This window comes from Cynocephalus volans, chromosome 13, assembly GCF_027409185.1.
Source record: "Cynocephalus volans isolate mCynVol1 chromosome 13, mCynVol1.pri, whole genome shotgun sequence".
NCBI lineage: Eukaryota > Metazoa > Chordata > Mammalia > Dermoptera > Cynocephalidae > Cynocephalus > Cynocephalus volans.
In genome coordinates, this window is record NC_084472.1 from 26,444,680 (window position 1) to 26,465,130 (window position 20,451).

A 20,451-nucleotide genomic window follows, 5' to 3' on the forward strand; every position below is an offset into this window, starting at 1 on the left:
GCTAGCACCATCTAGCTGCAACACATAGAGGATAATGTTAACCTTGAGCTATTGGGCCACTGTAGGCACTGGAATAACATCCAAAAAAACTTAGGACCATAATAACATTAGCACAGGTGGAGCCTCATGGAATGACAAGTGTGTGTGTGTGTGTGTGTGTGTGTGTGTGTGTGTGTGTGTGTGTGTGTGTGTGTGTAAAATGTTAGCTTGAATTATTGCATGGATGTTTTGAATTTTGATGCTATTTTTAACTTTTCTAAAGTCTTAAGAGAGCATGGGAAAGAACTACCAACTAGACGTTTTGCTTCAAGCTGAAAAATAACTCATTTTGTCATGAACCCAATTTTTCTTCCATGAGCTATTGTTTATGATTATATGCCCACAATATAAATGCTCTATAATCTTGAAATTCTCCCGGTTACATTCAATGTGTTTTTTCTAGTCTAATATTTCCAGAATACCTACTAAATCTCTGAAAACTGTTACAATTTTTTATGCTTTAACATTGTGTAAATTCTAGTTCCTTTAGAAAAAATAAAAGACTTTTTCAGTTTTCCTGTGTAACTAGAAGATAAGGCTCTAAATATGTATGGCAGGTTACTTCTTTTAAAAGATCCATTTAATGACAATTTGCCATAAATTTCAATTGTATATAGTGTTTTATTCTCTAATCCCCCAAAATTGAAATATTTGTTTTCCTTATAAGCATAACAGGCATATCAAAGTAAAGTTGAAGTAGAGAAAAAAGAAAAAAAGAGAAAAACAGATATACGAACCATTTCTCTTGGGTGAAATTTAACACAGGTGTCCACAGGCTGCTTTTATTCATGACACAGGAATGCACTAATGCTAGTAGTTCACATGAAAAGACATGGTTCAGAAAGTGTTTTTCACTAGGATAAATAGCCTAACTTGAAGTGAACAGAAAAACGTCAGAACAGAAACTTGCCAAAAATTTGCCTGTAATAAGTCCAGCTGAGAGAGGGATTTAGCATTGTTTCTCTTCTAGGAGATGAATGATTAAAAATACTCCTTACACCAGGTGCTCTGTGGTGCTCTTGACCTTTATCCCCATCTCTGTTTGCAGGTGTTCCTTCAGCTTTACAGGGATAAACACTGTCTTTCTATGTCTCCAGGAGGTGTAATTTTAGTGGCATGCATTGTGGATGAGTGCAGTCACTTCTCTTGCCATTACAGCTAAATTTTCAACAGGAGACTCCAAAATCTCAACCATAAATTTGGATGTGTATTGAGGGAACTGGAAGAGATGCCAGCATTTGTATACACTGTGTACTGAGTATGGAGGTGTAATCTAATATTTGCATTCAAGTGGACCTAAAGAGAAACTTCAAATTTGATGGGCTATAGTAATATATCCAATTTTTGATGAGTTTTAAAATAAAAAATAGAAAACTAATTTTATTTGAGAAGCAACATTGATTTTGGTTGATATACACTTAAAATCTAAATTACAGTTGTAAGTTCGTATGTTGATACACTAAAAAGATATAGTCTAAAAAGGTGTGGCATGGAAGAGGTGGAATAAGAGAGAGAGAAGATTGTCAAGAAAAAGTATAGGGTGACTTTACCACACATTTGCTACTGGGAACAAGTCAAAGAAGAGCTATTTCTCCATGAACTGTGACTGTCTCTAAAGATGAACAGCAAGTAATGTGGACGATATATCACAGATAGAGTAAATCCAATCCTGTTGTTCTGTTTCTATTATTTAACTATTATCTATCTATCTATCTATCTATCTATCTATCTATCTATCTATCTATCTATCTATCTATCTATCTACCTATCTATCTACCTATCTGTCTATCTATCTATCATCTATTACCTATCTATCATCTATCATCTACCTATCTGTCTAGAAAACTCTTGTATTGCAAAACATTGGGAGTTTGCATAGATTCACAGAAGCTAGTGTGTACTACTTTTTTGAGTTGTAAATTTCACATTTGTTCTTTTGTATCTGACTTTGGTGATTCTGGGTATTAATTCAGGTGGGTATTACTGAATCTATTACTCTAGGGAATTGAGATAGAGCAACACCATAGTAGGAAGAATATACAAGGACCTTTGTGATCTTGCAATTAAAGACTTAAAAGTGCATACAAAAACGTAAAAAAAGTAAATGGCACTACTAAAGTAATAAATGATAAAAAGTCAGTTATTGCAACCCAAATAAAAAAGGATACAAGAAGATAATAAACCAAACTTTTAAAAATCATATTTGTCTTTATTTTACTTTCAGTTTCTGTGTCTTATGAAAGCTTTGGGACTTTGTTTTAGATATCATGCTCCAGTGTATGGAGATTATTTTACTTTTTAGATAGTTGTTGCTCTAGTAATGCTCAGTGATAAGTACTTCCTGAAACTGTATAATTTGGATCCAATTCTAGGATGGTTAGGCCAAAAGGGCTAGAATAAAAAAAGAAGTGGAGAACTACAAATTCAAGGGCCTCAGCCATGCCCGGCCCCCAACATCTGCAACCAGCCCAGCGATAATCACGGAGCCACTGCCAGAAACTCCCTAGGCTCCCAAGCTGGGGTGGTGAGGGGATGAGGACCTCAGCCACACATCCCTGACATCCACATCCAGCCCAGCAAAGACTACCTAGCTGCTGCTGGGAGTGCCTTGGGCTCCTGAGCTGGGAAGATGAGGGGCCGAGAGCCTCAGCAATGCCTCCTGACGTCCGCCCTCTGCCCAGTGACAACAACCAAGCCACTGCCAGAAGCACCCATGGCTTTCATGGTTGGGGGGCAGCCAATGGCCTCTGCTATACACCCCTGAAGTCCAAATCCAGCCTAGCCATGACCAAGTCACCGCTGGAAGCCCCTGGGCTCCCCTGCCAGAATGATGAGGGTGCCACAGGCCTGGACTGTGAACCCCTTTTCCTCTTCCTTCCACCCTATTCCCCTCCCATTTTCCCTTCCCTCTCCCCCCAATTGCTCCACAACAACATCTTAGAATGTAAAAAGTAATAATAATAAATAAATACATAGAAGCCTTTTGACCTGGCATTGGTTTGGCCTTCTTATGGATGAAAGTCCTTCTAGGCCTCTGTTTCCAAAATAGAGAGGTTTCACCCATATTGAAGATTTGCTCTGGCAAGTAATTTTCCTCCACAGTTGGGTTATCTAGAGTTTCCTGTAATTTTTCGGCTGCCTTCCATCAGCACTCATAGACTCACTTTTATATTATGTAATCAATGACTACTCTTAAATCCTTTAAACCACCCAGAGTTAGCAGTGAATTCAACGTCATAGTGAGGTTCAACTTTTCCTTTCAACATTACGAACAAACGTTTTGCTTTGGCTGTGATTGTCATGGTGTTGAGAGGGATATCCTTCTGTTTCTGGTCTTCAATTCAGGTCATTAGAAGTTTCTTCATATCTGATACTGGCCCTTCTTGAATTTTTATTAGTCTCGTTGCCATCAACAAAGCAGATCTTTAACCGGTTTTCATCACTTTGTTCTTGTTCTCCCACACGATAGCTATGGTGAAATGCCTGACAAGTCAGCTATAACCATCCCTGATTTTCCACCTTCATAGTCTTTAATCATTTTTAGTTCTGTTTTCAGGTCAATCACTTGGCATGGCTTCTAACTGACAACATTAGTAGTGGATTTCGTACATCTAGGGGCCATGATAAAAAAAAAAAAAAAATGGGAGAGTAAATTAAGCACAAGAGAGAATAATACAAACAAGAGACATAGCAAATACAAGATTTATGAGGCTGCTGCTGGTATAAAACAGCATACTGTTTTCTAGTAAACTTTTATTTTTATAACTAGAAGGAGTACACTCTAAAACAATGATAAAAGGTATAGTATAGTAAATACAAAAACCATTAACATTATCATTTATTATCATTATCAAGTATTATGTACTGTACATAATTGTGTGTGCAATGCTTTTTATACTGCTGGCAGTGCAGTGGGCTTGTTTACACAGCATAAACACAAACATGTGAGTAATGCATTGCACTGTGACATTACCATGGCAGCAATGTCACTAGGCAGTAGGAATTTTTCAGCTCCATTATAATCTTATGGGACCACTGTAGTGGATGCGGTCCATCACTGACTGAAGCATCATTATGCAGTATATGACTGTACTGGGGAGTACAGAAGAGACCCTGAGAAACTGTTCTGGTTTTACTCAAAATTGTGGACCATGCAAAATACATTATGGAAGACTTTCGGTCTGTAAAGTAAATTAGAGTGGCATGCTGTGGAAGAAACGCATGATTGTGGCATACAGGGAACTTATATAATATTCTGGTGTTCATTGCAAGAGCAGTGAAAAATTATAAATAGCGATGTATGGAAATTACAGGGTTTCGTACACACAGCAGTACCTAGAATAAAAAACAATGGAATAATTGGTTAAAACTGTCTAAGCAATTGAAATGGCATTATTTCTGGATGTAGAAGTAGGGTTCAGTTAAGAGAATGCCACTCTTTAGAAGAGAAATTGAGGCTGTGAAAAGTTTGTGTAACAGCAGCGTAATGAGGAGAATCATAATAAAAGTGGTGGTCGAGCCTAGAAAACAGTGTCTGACTCAAGTTTTCTGGCTAATGGTGAGAGGTACAGTCCTAAAGGAGTGAAGTAAGAAAGAAAAGAAAGGAAACACAAGGTGTTCCAACACTTTGCTAACCATAGCTTCTCAAGGAAACCTGGATAGCTGAGAAGTAACCTGTCATGTGGAGGTCTCTGTGGAAGTGATGTCTCAGAGAAGATCATCAGACATTGGGGGAAGAAAGGACAGGGAGGCCAAATGCAATCCCATGAGTTATTAACCCCTAGTTTCTCTGGACTGTATTCCCTTCCAGCCAAATGCCTGGGAAGCCAAAGTCTGCAGAACTGTGGTCTTAGACACTGCTGGAATTGTTGGGAACCTTGCCTGGGCTGCATGATGGAGGACTTGCTATAGCCAGGCTGCACACTTGGGGAGACTGAGACAGTTCATGTGCTAGGAGTTGAGGCAAAGGAGATGGCACTTATGGCTTTGTGACCATTGTAAACAGATCCATTCAAGTCCAGAAGCAAGGGAAATGGCTGAGGGCTGCGGGGAAGGAGCAGCTAGGCAGGTCTGGAGTGGTGCCGAAGCTGATCCCAACACGTGAGGAATCATTCTCCTTTGAGAGTGTTAATGTGTAACAAAGGAAAAAGTTTTTTAAAAAAAAGAAGAAGAAAGGAAACATTAACAATAAAATAACAAATGCGGTTATTTTAGGGAGAAATGGAGATATAAACATTTAGAAAGAGGAAGGACAAATGTTGGCGGGCAATCTTAATTAAAGGGGAATTCTACTATATAGCAAAAAGGAAACAAAACATTTACTTTTAAAAATAAATGAAATTATGTAGTAAATTTAAAAGAATCAAATCTCACTGTGGATCCCTTAGAGGAGCATAAGCACAAAAGAGATTGGAGTTATGGTGTTGCAGTAACCATGTGGATAGAAGGAAGTTATCATCTTTTTGAATTAAAGTAGTAAATCCAAGAAAAACTTTACAGATTAACCAGATTCCAAGGATATATGAAAACAAGGACAAAAATCGGACCAAATTGTGAAATGCTTATGACTCATTCTGATCACGAGAAGAGAATAGAGGAAACAGCAGGCATCTGGCTAAGTAGGTTCAAGGTTTCTAATAAGACTAAAATTGGGTGAACTCCATTTCCTGTGGTCCCAGTAATAGAATTTTCATGCTAATAGCATATGAAATCTCATGCAAATAATATAAAAAGCAATTGGGAACTCTTTGCCTCGACCATGGGGGAAGAACTGGGGAGAAATTTGCTTTGGGGTGTGCTGCAGGCAAAGAATGGATTCATACAGGGGAAGAATTTGGAGTTGTATATGAAAGAGCAGTTGAATGACCAGATTGCTAGTTCTAGACTGCTAGTTACTACTTCTCCAGTGGATCATGGCCAGGTTAATGAGTGCAGTAAATCACACAGTTTTATATCTACACAGTGTTGTAAATACTTCCCACTGACTTTGCCTTAGAAAAAAAGAAGCACACTTTTATTTGTCCTGGAATCGGAGCAATCATTGCAAACTGCAGTTCCACATTATCAGAACATTAGGCCTGCCTAGTTCAGGAGTTGAACTTGGCATCAAAATAGGCCCTTTTCCTACTACTTTAGAATGCGCTAGAGTTTCTTTTCTGGTCTTGTTTGCATCTTCTCACTATCATAAAAATAATCCCTTGTGAGCATGTGAAACTGACTATTATCATATGAATGAAATGAAATGTCCAAGAGAATAAAACCTCACCAAGCATAAGCCTGGTTTATGCTGACCATATGCATAGAAGGGAGCTCTTTTCCTTGCGGATCCCTATAATTGTACAATACACTGATTGATGCTACATCAGTACAGAGAATTTCACAGTCCCGTGAATGACAATTTTAATGCCTATTCACTTATTGGGTATTTACAGCTTCCCATTATAGCATTCTTTCCCAATAAGAGTGAATAATCCCTGTTTCAAAATAATTCTAATCAAATAATGTCATAGAAATACATTCTGAAATACTTCTAGTAAGCAGTGAGATGAAACTTTCATCTCAGACTTTGAGCAGTATCATGGCATGAAATGACTGAGTGAGGACATATGGAAGCAAGTTATGTCAGTAAACTAGCTTCCAAATACGTTGTACTGAGAAATTTTCAATTCATCTTTAAAGAAACAAAACAAGTGACCTGAACGGAATCATAATATGCTTCTGATTAGCTTTAACCCAAGTACGTGTTCTAATAAGGTTTCTCATAACCTTCAAGTTCACATAGAACTAACAATATTTTATGAACCTGTAAAATTAGTAAAAGAACACATCTCAGTAACAATACTACAGGTCTTTAAATTTCTCAGATGAAGTCAACAATGTATTTGTGGAAATTTTTATAAGGATTTCTTAAGATGTTATGCTATAAAAGTGAAATGTAGTAGATATTAATCTCCTCAGTGGGCTCTCTTAACTGTGCTCATTTACGATGATTTAACAAAGACATCAAATGAAGAGACAGTGTGTCTTATTCTTGTCTATGCTTACAATTTCCATGTCTTTACTTTCCACTTATTCCCCAACCCATGCCAAACTGGGTTCCACCCACACACTCTACACACTTCAATTTCAGTATGTTTATTCATGGATGAGATGACGTTTAATACAATTTTTTTTTTTTCAGTTCTAATCTTTCCTGACGTTTCAGCCATTTTTGACACTGATGGGCATTCCTTCCTCATTGATCCATTATCTTTCCCTGGTTTCCAAGATGCTGTAAGATCCTGGTTTTCTTCCTACCTGTAACACTGATCATTTTCAGTTAAGGGACTCTACCCAAAGGAAAAGTGACTCCACTCTATATGACTGGAGGTATTTTATAACTTGAAGCAAAGTGTCCTCTCAAATTAGGCTCCTTCCCTCCCACAGGAGAGAGATGAAGGAGCACCCTTCCTTGATGATTCCATTTCAAAGGGGTGACTCCCATGTCCTTGAGAATCCTGGATTGTAAAACTGGCAAGAGACTTTTGAAAACATTTACAGCTCAAAGGGACAGAGAAAAAATTACTGTTATAAGTTTTCAAAAGTAAATGGTCTAAAAAAAGAAAATAAAAATGTCAAGAGCCTAGAGTCAGGAAGAAGCCTGTCTAGAGTTTAGTCAGGCCGAGGGCAACCTCAAGGTCGGCAATCTTGACCAGACATTTGAATTTGGACATTTATTTTCAATGCCTTTGCCCCTACCCTTTAAACCTTTTCCATTGGTATTCTCCTCTGTTCCTACGGTTTCATCATCTACGTTCTAATGACTGCCAATCGTAATGTCAAGCCCAGCACTGTCTCGTGCATGTCAGACTATCTACTCACCTGCCTAAATCCTCTCTTCACTTCACTGTCCACAGGCTCAGCATGCCCTCAACATGCTCAAATTCTAACCCTAACCCTAATACCTGTTCTCACACCCACTAACTCAAAATATATTTCCTCTAGCTCCAAATAGATCTAATTCCTAAGCTCTGCTGATTTTCTGTCCTAAATATCTCTCAAAAATAGTTTGTTTCCCAATTTGCCATTGCTTATGCACTAGATTAATCAATCCACGGAGATAGTATGTCTCGCCCACCCCCCTTACCTCTCTACCATTCCTTTTCTTCACTGCACACAACAAATATTTTTAAAACACAAATTGTATTATATAACTTTGCTGCTTAAAACTTTCAAATCATGTCCTTTGAGGTAAAGTTCGAATGTTTCACAGGTGTGTCCCTCTACAACAGAGCTTTAGTCTGTATTTCCAGATTCAACATTCACTGTCCATCCAGTGATAGTGAGGTTTTTTTTTTTCTAGTTCCTTTAATATACCATTCCTTCTTACTTTATGGTTTTCATTTCATTATATTGTTTCCTCTTTGTTCTACAAATCTTTTGGCTACATCCTATGCTGCCTTCCAAACTCAGTTTAAATGCTACTTTTTCCAAAACACATTTTCCATCCAGCAAACTAGATACTTTTCCCTTGTGCGTGATTTCCTCTCCCTCTGTACTTCCTTCTGTTAGTAGTCACCACAGGTCTTCAAATTTTGTGTTTCTATAACAAGAACCTCTGAGAGAAGGAGCCATAGTCAAGCTTCCATACTGGTAATTCCAGCACCTAGAACAGAAGTAGTAATAAAGGCAGTGTTTGACAAATACAAAATATATTCAATGAACCACATATTAAAGTAGCAAACCCTGATACAAATGCCCATTATACCTAAGTGCATATAACTTGTCAGCTCTAATGCACATTCTTCAAAATAACTGCAGATTACAAGCAAAATAATCTCAAACATGGTTTCAAAAAGTGACACTAAAGTAGCTTTTTCAGATTAGAGCTGTTTTGCCAAAGCAAGAATTACCTTCAAAAAGTAATATGTATATATACAATATAATATATTGGACTTCAGAAAATGTCGTATTAATCACATCACTTGATATAAACTGTCCTGGTCATTCATATCATAATTTAGTTCACATAGTACATCACATCTAGAACATTAAGGGCAAGAAGCCTGAGGATGTTGCCAAATTTACAACAGTATTAATAAATATTCATGAGCCTACAGCTTTTCTGCAAGATGCCCTTTGACAAACTTTCCAAGAGAATTGAGACTTTGTCAAGATGTCAAAGATCACGTGATTGATGGTTCTAATAGCTTGTTAAAAATATGTAGTGTGATTTTTTTGCGGGGGAGGCGGGGAGAAGCTTCTTCTCATCACTAGAAGTTTTTGAAAGTCTTTGGGCGCAAGCATTCTCTTACTAATAGTAATTAGTCACTGAGGATCATATCAGTCCTGTTTATTTACCATAGGCAAGTATCACCAGATTACCAGGACATGATCTGAGAAACTGGAGTTTAAGAGAGGGATCCAGAATTATTCAAACTAAATCCACTGTGCAAATTTGCACAAAACTTAAGTAAAAAGACTGATCATTATTCACACATTGTGTTCTGAAAACAATTATACACATCTGGTTGATTATGTCACTAAAGGGTTTATGTCAAAACCTACTAGTGAAATGAAACTATAGATGCATTGTGAAAATAGCCCTTAGGCAAACTTTCAACCCTCCGTATTTAAACAAATTTTCATTCTTCTGGATAAAGAAGAGGAAATGGGGAGATACCTTTAAAAAATATATTAGAATGGTTGATGGTTACTCATCAGAAATTTAAAATGATCAGGTTCAATGAAGAAGATGGAATGTGAAAGGCATTCTCACATGCTCCTAGTAACAGTAACATTTGACTTAAAGTTTTTGGAAAGTATTACACAGTATTCAACCAAAGTTTAAAATGTTAATAGCCTATCACTTTGCCATTTCACTTATCAGTATGTATTATAATGAAGCAATTGGACTTATAGAAGATGCTAATGCAGCATTAGTATAAAAATCAATATTAGAAATATTCCAAATATCTTATGAAAAGATTATATAAAGAATTTGTACATAAATATTTTTGAATATTTGAGTATTAGAAGGATTACTTATAAAAATTATATAGTCAGAATACTTACAGAGTTTTTAATAACATGAACTTGCTTAGGCAAGAAAAGGAGAAAATAGACTTCCAAATTATATATAAAATTTTATGAATTCTCTCTATATAAGCATGATATCAATGATTTTAAAATATGCATTAAAAACTAAGCTTATGAGTTATTTTGGACTCTTAGTATATCATTTACATAAACAGAAAATAATATTTTACTCTATTTAAATAAATTTTTTAGAGCAATTTTAGGTTCATAGGAAAATCAATTGGAAATTACAAGGAGTTTCCATATACTCCCTGACCTCACAGGTGCACAGCCTTCCCCACTATCAGCATCCCCCACCAGAGCCATACCTTTGTTACAATCCATGAACCTGCATTGACACATCATTATCAGCCAGAATCCATAGTTTACCTTGGGGTTCACTCTTGGTGTTGCACATGTGTAGTGTGTTGACAAACATATATCCACCACTGTAGCATTTGAAAGAGTAGTTTCATTGCCCTAAAAGTCCTCTGTGCTCCACCAATTCATTCTGGCCTCCCTCCTAACTGCTGGCCAACATTGATCTTTTCACTGCCTCCATAGCTTCACCTTTTCCAGAATTTTTATGTAGTTGGAATAATGTAGCATGTAGCCTTTTCAGAATGGCTCCTTTCACTTATTAATAAATACGAAATGTTTCATGTGATTTCATTCTCTATCGTTCATTTCTTTTTAGCAGTGAAGAATATTCCATGATATTAGTGTACCATGAGTACTATTGGTTGATGCAGGTTGGTTTCAGTATATATTATTGTTTTCAGAAATATAAATAGAATGCACATTAGTTACTTCCACAGAAAATACAGTGGGAATTTTAGCTAATGCCAAGGAAATCTATATGCCTATTGCATACTTTATAATTGTATCCCTTCTTTAAGAAGGAAGAATTTTGCAGAGAACACCCACCTGTTATGTAAAATATGTTCTACTGAGATATGCCAAACTCAAAATACAATAAAAAGCTGTCATATATTATGACCAGAGTGCTAAATATATATTAAAATATCTATGTTTTTAAAATTTCATTCCTTTATAAATTATTTTATAAAAGCATTTTTTGTTTCCGGAACCTAAAACCATGAGGACAGACAAAAGCATTTTTACATATGACTGGGGGCTTTGAGGCACAGCCCCTAGAACCTAGCCAGCCACAGGGCCTGGGGAATCAGACCTAGATATTTCCTCCTCTACAGTCTCCTTTCTCTCCACCAACTTCAAGGTGGTGGTTGGATTCCACCAAAATATTTGAACCTATACACGTGGCTGTACTTGCTTTCTGAAAAATAGAGATTTTTGTTGTTTTGTTTTGTTTTTCTCTGCTGACTGCAGACCATAGCATTAGACAGCAGAGCCCTGCTTTGCACACCACCTCAGTTCCTATTGCCACAGGGAGCATGGCCACCATAGTGAGATGTCTGACCTGAGTGAGAGCTCTAGAACCTTTAGTTCTAACCACTTGAGTTCTCTGCAGGGAATCTCAGAATCCTGGCATGGGACAGGAGATGTCTGACCTGAGTGAGAGCTCTAGAACCTTTAGTTCTAACCACTTGAGTTCTCTGCAGGGAATCTCAGAATCCTGGCATGGGAGGGGAAGGGAGAAGAGTTTAGAACTAGGGTGTGCTGGACTGCAAAATTCCAAAGTTATCAGTAGTATTCTTCTCTTAGGAGATGGTATGGATTGAATGTCCTCCCAAAATTCATTGAAGCTTGACCTCAATTGTAACAGTGCTAAGAGGGTGGGAAATCAGAGTATAGTATTTGACAGATGGGGCCTTTAAGGGATAACTAGATTGTGAGGACTGTGCCCTCGTGAATGGATTGATCCATTCATGAAGTAATGGGTGTGATTCTGATGGCTTTATAAGGAGAGCAAGTGAGAAGATTAGCTCTCTCTTGCTCAGCCCATTCTTGTCATGAGATAACCTGGTCACCACAGGACCCTATACATAGTTCCCACCCAAACGAAGGCCCTTAACAGATGTGTTCCCTGGACTTTGGACTTCCCTACCTCTGAAACTGTAAGAAATAAATTTCATTCCTTTATAAATTACCCAGTTTCAGGTATTCTGTTATAAGCCACAGAAATAGACTATTATGGGAGGCTTTGTTTAAGCTCCATTAACACAAATTCTGACAAGATGACACTTCCAAATCCAAAGTCCCCATGTGGATTTATTCCAACAATCCCTCAATATTTCTGCAGTATAAACCTTTAATTTTAAAAAAAGAAAATTATGTATAAGTATTTTGGTAAATTCTACTCAGAACTTTGACCTGAACCGACCATTCTTCTGCTTAGATAAACATGGCAATAGTCAAAATGGTAAAGCTAAGTACGTAGCCTTGCTGGTGTTTTAATGAAATTGTTCATCTGATTTAATCTTCATTGGGAAAAAAAGATATATATGTATATATTTGAATGACATTTGTAACAGCCTTGGGTGATGGGGAATTTTAAAATATGCAGTTGTAGAACAGAAAAGGAACTGAGATCCCCACATTTACTGAAGGGATATATACACAGCCTTAGCCACAACTCTTAACAGAATTTGCTTCCATGCCTCAATGGTCCCAGTGTCCCCACCAGCAGGAAGTGTCACCACACAATAGCTCAAATGAATCTTTAAATGGCATGTAGGAAAGAGAATTCCATCATGCAAAAGGCAGTTTAGGAAGGCATGTATTTTAATGTTTATTATATAAGGACTTCAAAACCAATACTGCAAATTCAGAGTTGTCTGATCACATTTGCAGGTTTAGCAAGGTAATCCCCCAGCAGCATATTTGTAAGATAATTTAATGGAACAGTGGGAAGGAAAATAATCAAAAATATGTGGGCTGTTGGCTGCACCCTTATGTCCACAGGATTAGGATTCATGAGCACCCCTTTCAACTCTCAGGATATGCAATGATTAGAGAAAAAGTTAAGGAAAAACAGAGAAGGTGCTCAAGATATAGAAATTATCACAGAAATCATGGTTATAGCAGGCAGCTAGATAGATAATCACTCAGATTATCCTCTGGTCCTGTCTCGTCTGTGCCAGCACCCTGGAAAACATGGACTGTGAAAGAGCAGCAGGTGATCATTTCTCACAAAGCACTGTAAGCTTCTTAGAGGTCCAGGCATACAGGTGTGTGGCCCAGAAAAGCAATACAATACAGATAGGATGGAGTGGAGTCCTCTAAACACAAGTGAGAAACACCATAGCAAGTTACAAAGCGAGCCACGCTTCTGTGATAGCCAGGAAGACTGCCCTCAGGAGGACTCCCCTCCTTCCCAGTTGGCCAAACATCCATAGATGAAAGTGGCAGAAGCTAACCTGAAATATACTGCTTTGTTAACAATGCTTATGCCTTACTTCAATCTTTGAAACTCCATCTTTCATATACATGTTGGTTTACACTTGTAAGATAATTAATTCATTGTGTAGTAAGATTTTCTTATCTTTTATTATTTCTGTACATATTTATAGATTGATGTCACTATTCAGTTTGAGATACTGTAAACTATCTTTTTCTATCTTAAAACATCCTCTATTTAACTAGAAACTACATTTTACGGAAAAAATGCCACAAAAATAGAAAAAAACATGAGCTGTCAATGAAAGTGTTACCAATATCCCAATATTTACTGAGAGTGTATTTTGAGGTAAGTGTTGTAAACCATAAAAAATAAGAGGATCCCTTCCCTCAAGGAGCCTAAGACCTTACTGAGGCAGTCAGCCTAACAGCACATGAAACAATTAAAGAACAATTACATATGCAACTACTTGGTACGGACTAAATAATAGGCACATTGGTAGCAGAGGAAGAGAAGAGAACCTATGTAATTTCTCTGTTGCTGGCAACCTTACAAGTCACTGGAAGCAGCTGAGGTTAGGAAAACCAGATAGTGCACAACTGCAGACAGCCGGTCAGGAGTTGAGAGAAGGCAGTAAGTGGGTTAACAAGACATTAGTAGAGCACCGGCACTTCAGAGAAAATGAAGAAAAGGGCTCTAGGAGAGGCTAGGGTAAGGAGTGCTTTTGTTTGCTTGTCTCCTTTTCTTCACACTTTCATCTGCTCTGACCCCTCATGTTACCAAAAGTCTTTTATTCCTATCTGTGCACCCTGATTCTGCCTAAATTCTCTTTGTTGTGAGACAGTTTTGCCCACTCCCACAAGACCATTTATCCTGGCTGGAGATGTGTGCATGTGCCTGTAGTACTAAGAACAAGCCTGGCAAGGATTGGCATCCACCAGGGCAGTTTCTCTCCCTGCCACCTTCTGTTGAAAGTAATCTCCTCAACTTCCACCTTCTGACCACTTCTACATCAGGAGGAATGCTGTTTGGGGGGAAAGGTGAGAATTGATAGGAAAGTAAATTGTGAATGATTTTTTATGGAAACCTGTTTTCATTCTTATATTAGTCTGTGTCTGTTGCTTACAGCAACATACCTAAATCTGGGTAATTTATGAAGAAACAAAATTTACTTCTTACAGTTTTGGAGACTGGGAACACATCTGGTGAGGGCCTGATTCTTGAAGACAGTCTACAGTGTCCTGGGGTGATTAGATTGTCACCTGGCAAGAATGGGTTGAACAAGAAAGCTAACATTTTCACTCTCTCTCCTTTTAAAGCTATTAGAATCATACTCACTACTCTATGAATGGATCAATCCATTCACCAGCCCACAGTCCACACAATTTAATCACCTCTTAAAGGCCTCACCTTTCAAATATTATAATTGAATCCCCAATCCTCTTAACACTGTTTCAATGGAGATTCATTTTCCAATACGTGAACATTTGGTGGATACATTTGGCCCATAGCAATTCTCATAAAATATTTAGTGGATTTATTTAGCTGAGTATGAATTATTTGAGATCCTTCAAGTTTTAAAATTCATATAGCAAAGCAATAATGAATATCTATGCACATAATATATATATTTGCATGACACAGCTGAAGACTAAAACATATCTCATAAGCATGCTTAACCAACAAAATCTTGTAAGTTATATTTATGTATAATCATGAGCATTTTAGTGATTTGCTACATGGGATATTTTTATAAGGAATGGAAAGATGATCATTATGCTAAAACCTATGATAATTTAAACAATTCTGAACTAGTTATTTGAAGTTGATTTTATCATGATTTTTAATACTTTATAAATGTTTGTTTATTTTTCTAAAAACTATTTGTGATAGTACCTTCAGTCATTTTCAGAGGTATGTTCTATTTTTAAGGGAATTTTCCCCAATTTACCCAAAAGATTGTTGAACTGTTTCATCTGGTTTTTGTCCTGTTGAATGGATTTTTGTTCACTGATTGCATTCATGGCTGATTCTTTCTATTTTGCTTTTTGACAGAACTACAGGGAATCTATTCTTTAGTTCCTTCATAGAAGGAGAAAAACCAAAACATACAGCCAAACATTACTAGGAAAGAAGAGCCCAGCTGATTATACTCTTTTGAAATAGATGTTCTGGTAGCTAGTCATTTTATATTATTGTCAGATTTAAGGTACTTAAAATACAATTATAATAGAAATGGAAGACTAATAAAAAGAGATTTCCTTTGAGTGAGAGAGACAGAAACTTTTCAATAAAATAAGAACAATTGAAAACATTATCAGTCTGTTTTCCAACACCTCCAAAATTTGTTTAAGATTTATGTTAGATATTCTACTTAATATCAAAAATACTTCTATAAAATCACTTTCAAAGGAAAAAAACATAGTCATGATATTACAGATGCAGTTTATTTAAATAGCAAGGAAAGCTACTGTATTTATCAATTATTTTTACTCTGGCAATTGTTTGAGCAACTTTTACTACCACTTAACAATGTATTGGTGCCTTAATGGCACAAAGCAACACCACTGCAATTTTGTGAGGTTTCTGTTGATAAATCTGTCATTTGCCAGTGGTTAGCAACTAATTTTCAGGCATTTCTAATGCAGAGCATATCCCATTAAGTTTAAAAATTCATTAAAGTTTCTATGTGCCAGATGGCACAATGTAAGAAATGTTTGAAGTACACAGCAATTAAAACTCTTAAACATATTATAGCCTAGCTGGCAGTTTGTTATATATATTGCATGTTAGAGCACCACAAAATGCTGGCTACATAATATCCATCTGTGAATATGCTGAATTTCTAAGAACATAAGTAAGTAGATCAGGCTTGAAACAAATTCACATTCTGATTCCTAAAGACTACAAAGCCTTTCATTTAGTTCTCCAGAGTTACAAGGCACAATTGCATTCCAGACTAGAAAAGTTCAGAAAAATGAACTCACTCTACCATGTGGAAATTTATCTTCAGAGACCAATTGGTTGATTTGTCTAGGAAAAGAAATCCATTTGAAAAAAAGTAATCTTGCAAATATCCGAAGAGCAAGTATAGTTTTGAAGTAGGAGAGCAATCACAAAAACGTTCAATTTAAAATTTAATATTATATTTTATAGGTTAGATTTTAAATCTGAAGAGTAATTCATTTGAGTCTACACAGATTATATTCATCCAAACAAACATACTATCTGTTTACACATGACATTCCACAAATTATGTCAATTATCTTGCTAAAAAATATTACTCATTCCCAGCCAGAGAAGCAGAAGTTCCACGGAGACCACACACCCTGCCCTGCAGTGCCAGCACGCGACCCAGAAGGTAGGCCTCGCTGCCGCCATGTGACTCCATCCCCAGCCCAGCCTAGTGCATGCATATCAGAGAGTCACCCAGCCAGAGAAGCAGAAGTTCCACGGAGACCATGCACCCTGCCGTGCCAGCGCGTGACCCAGCAGGTAGGCCTCACTGCTGCTGCCCAACTCCATCCCCAGCCTGGCCGAGTGCATGCTGAGAGAGGCACCTCCCCGAAGAGGCCCAAGACCTGAGGTGACTATGCACCCAAGGCACTACTGGGCAATCAAGCAGACACTGAGGCAGCCATACCAAATTGGCAGCCCCAGAAGCATCCTAGCCAGACAATAGTGTCAAACCAGTGGACTGAGAAATCACCTGCCACAATGACTAAACATCAAAGGAAAGATACCAGAAATATGAAAAATCAAGAAAGCACACCACCAAAGGGTAATAACTCTCAAGATCCAGATCCTATAGAACAAGAAGCCATTGAAATGTCTGACAAGGAATTTTGAGTGATAATTCTAAGGAAACTAAATGAGTTACAAGAAAACTCAGCTAGACAACACAATGAAACAAGGAAAAGTATATAGGACCTGAAAGAAGAAATGTACAAGGAAATCAATGCCCTGAAAAAGAATGTAGCAGAGCTTGCCAAGCTGAAGAATTCATTCAACAAAATAGAAAACACAACATAGAGTTTAACCAGCAGGCTTGCAGAAGCAGAAGAGAGAACTTCTGACCTTGAAGATGGGCTGTTTGAAATAACACAGGCTGACAAGAAAAAAAAAAAAAAAGAATTAAAAACATTGAAGAATATCTAAGAGAGATATCAGACAACCTTAACCACTCAAATATCTGAGCCATGGGCATTCCAGAACGGGAGGAAAAAGGAGATTGCACTGAAAACATATTCAACAAAATAGTGGCCGAAAACTTCCCAGGTATAGGAAAAGACACAGATCTTCAGATTCAGGAAGCTCAAACATACCCAAATGTACTCAACTCAGAAAGGTCTCCTACAACACATGTTAGAGTCAAACTGGCAAAACTCAAAGACAAAGAGAGAATTTTAAAAGCTGCAAGAGAGAAGAGTCAAATCATCTATAAGCGAACCCCAATCAGACTAACATCAGACTTTTCATCACAAACCCTAAAAGCAAGAAAGGGATGGGATAATATATTCAAAATACTAAAAGACAGAGATTGCCAGCCAAGAATACTCTACCCCACAAGGCTATCCTTCCGAAATGAAGGGCAAATAGTATATTTCTCAGAAAAACAAAAACAGTGGGAGTTCACTACCACATGACCACCCTTACAATAAATTATCAAGGAAGTACTGGGTTTGGTACCTGAAAAATAACTACCACTTCCATTAAAAACCCAAGAAAAATCAAAACCCACTAGTAAAATAAAATGCCAACAATGAAGAGAAAAAAAAAGTTTATCTCCAACCCAAGGAACCAACAAATACAGAAAACAAACAGTAAATCAGAAAGAAAGGAACTAAAGACACTTAAGACATCCAAACAAAAATCAATAAAATGCTAGGAGTAAATCAACCCCTTTCAATAACAACTGTTAATGTAAAAAGATTAAATTCCCCAATCAAAAGACACAGACTGGCTGACTGGATTAAAAAGGAAGACCCAACTATATGCTGACTTCAAGAGATCCACCTCACCTATAAAGACTCACATAGACTAAGAGTGAAGGATGGAAAAATATTTACCATGCAAACAGAAATGAAAAATAGGCTGGAGTAGCTATTCTTATATCTGATAAAATAGACTTTAAATTAAAAACCATAAAAAGAGATAATGAGGGACACTACATAACAATAAAAGGTTTGATCCATCAAGAAGACACAACAATCATAAATATATATGCACGCAATATCAGAGCAGCCAGATTTATAAAGCAAACTCTATTAGATCTAAAGAAGGAAATAAACACTAATACCATAATAGCAGGGGACCTGAACACCCCACTTTCAATATTGGACAGATCATCTAGGCAAAGAGTAGGCAGAGAAACACAAGATCTAAAAAATACTCTAGACCAATTGGACTTGGCAGATGTCTACAAAACATTCCATACAACAACCTCAAAATATTCATTCTTCTCATCAGCACATGGATCATTCTCCAGGATAGATCACATGTTAGGTCACAAATCAAGTCTCAACAAATTCAAAAAAATTGGAATTATCCCATGTAGTTTTTCAGACCACAATGGATTAAAATTAGAAATCAATAACAAATGAAATTCTGGACACTATACAAACACATGGAAATTAAACAGCATTCTACTTAATGATATATGAATACAAGAAAAAATCAAACAGGAAATCACAAAATTTATTGAAACTAAAGAAAATAATGATACATCATATCAAAACCTGTGGGATACTGCAAAAGCAGTAATGGGGGGAAATTTATCGCATTAAAAGCTTACTTCAGAAGAATGGAAAGATGGCAAGTGAACAACCTAACACTTCACCTTAAAGAACTAGAAAAACAAGAACAATCCAAACCCAAAGTTAGCAGACGGAAAGAAATCATTAAGATCAGAGCAGAACTTAATGAAATGGAAACCTAAAACACAATACAAAAGATCGAAGAATCAAAAAGTTGGGTTTTTTAAAAAGATAAAGTTGACAAAGCATTAACATGGCTAACTAAAAAAAGAAGAGAGAAGATTCAAATAACAAAAATTAGAAATGAAAAAGTTGATACTACAACTGATTCATCTGAAATACAAGGAATCATTCGAGACTCATATAAACAACTATATGCCAAAAAATTTGAAAATCTTGAGGAAATGGACAAATTTCTGGACACACACAAGCTACCAAAACTGAGCCAAGAAGATGTAGAAAATCTGAACAGACCAATAACAATAAAGGAGATTGAAGCTGTTATCAGAAGGCTCCCAACAAAGAAAAGCCCAGGACCAGATGGATTCACAGCAGAATTTCACCAAACATTCAAAGAGGAATTGACACCAATTCTCTACAAACTATTTCAAAGGATTGAAACAGAGGCAATTCTCCCAAATTCATTCTATGAAGCAAACATCATCCTGATACCAAAACCAGGTAAAGATACAACAACAACAACAACAAAAAACTACAAGCCAATATCCTTGATGAATATAGATGCAAACATCCTCAATAAAATACTAGCCAGCAGAATACTAGCAACACATATGCAAAATTATACACCATGATCAAGTGTTATTCATCCCAGGGATGCAAGATTGGTTCAACATATGCAAGTCAATAAATGTTATATGCCATGTTAATAAAAGAAAAGACACAAACCACGTGATCATCTCTATTGACACTGAAAAAGAATTAGACAAAACTCAACATCCTTTCAAGATAAAGACCCTCCACAAGTTAGGCATAGACAGAAAGTATCTCACCATAATTAAAGCCATATACAATAAGCCCACTGCCAATATCATCCTGAATGGTAAAAAGCTGAAAGCTTTTCCCTTAAGAACAGGAACTAGACAGTGATGCCCACTCTCAGCACTCCTATTCAACATAGTGTTGGAAGTATCAGCCAGAGCAATCAAAGAAGAGGAGGAAATAAAGGTCATCCAGATTGAAAAAGATGTAGTCAAACTGTCCTTGTTCGCAGATGACATGATCCTATATATCGAACAGCCTAAAGCCTCTACAAAAAAA